Consider the following 480-nt stretch of genomic DNA (forward strand, 5'->3'; position numbering starts at 1 on the left):
TTTTCAAATGTATGGGACTGCACTGCTTAGCAAATTACGACTGTACTACATTGTTTATGATAATGTACTACAAGTTCGTGTACTTCCGCACTGCGTTAACTTTTTCCGCGTTCGGGTTTTTCTTCATCCCGAAAAGAAATGCATAATGGTACTGCATCCCGTATAGAAATGCACTGCATTTTTCCAGCAGTGTGTACTGCATTTGTTTTTTTTGCTTGTGCTTACTTCACTGTACGGGAGGTTTAAGGGGAGAGTGGAGGGGGGGCACATTTTTTTGTGTGGCACTTAATTGAAGGTAGACTTTTTTTCCGGATGTGTTTTCTTAACATGTGTTTTGTTTTTGATTTTTAACTTTTTTACAAACTGTATGTATTTTATTTGTTGTTTTACCGTTTTGAACTTCATGATTCTTCACACAGAACTGCATCATGTGTGTTTTTTTGTTGTTTTTTTAGTAATATGTGCGTTTTGATGTAGACT

The sequence above is a fragment of the Triticum aestivum genome, chromosome 6B, assembly GCF_018294505.1.
Source record: "Triticum aestivum cultivar Chinese Spring chromosome 6B, IWGSC CS RefSeq v2.1, whole genome shotgun sequence".
In the NCBI taxonomy this organism is placed as follows: Eukaryota; Viridiplantae; Streptophyta; class Magnoliopsida; order Poales; family Poaceae; genus Triticum; species Triticum aestivum.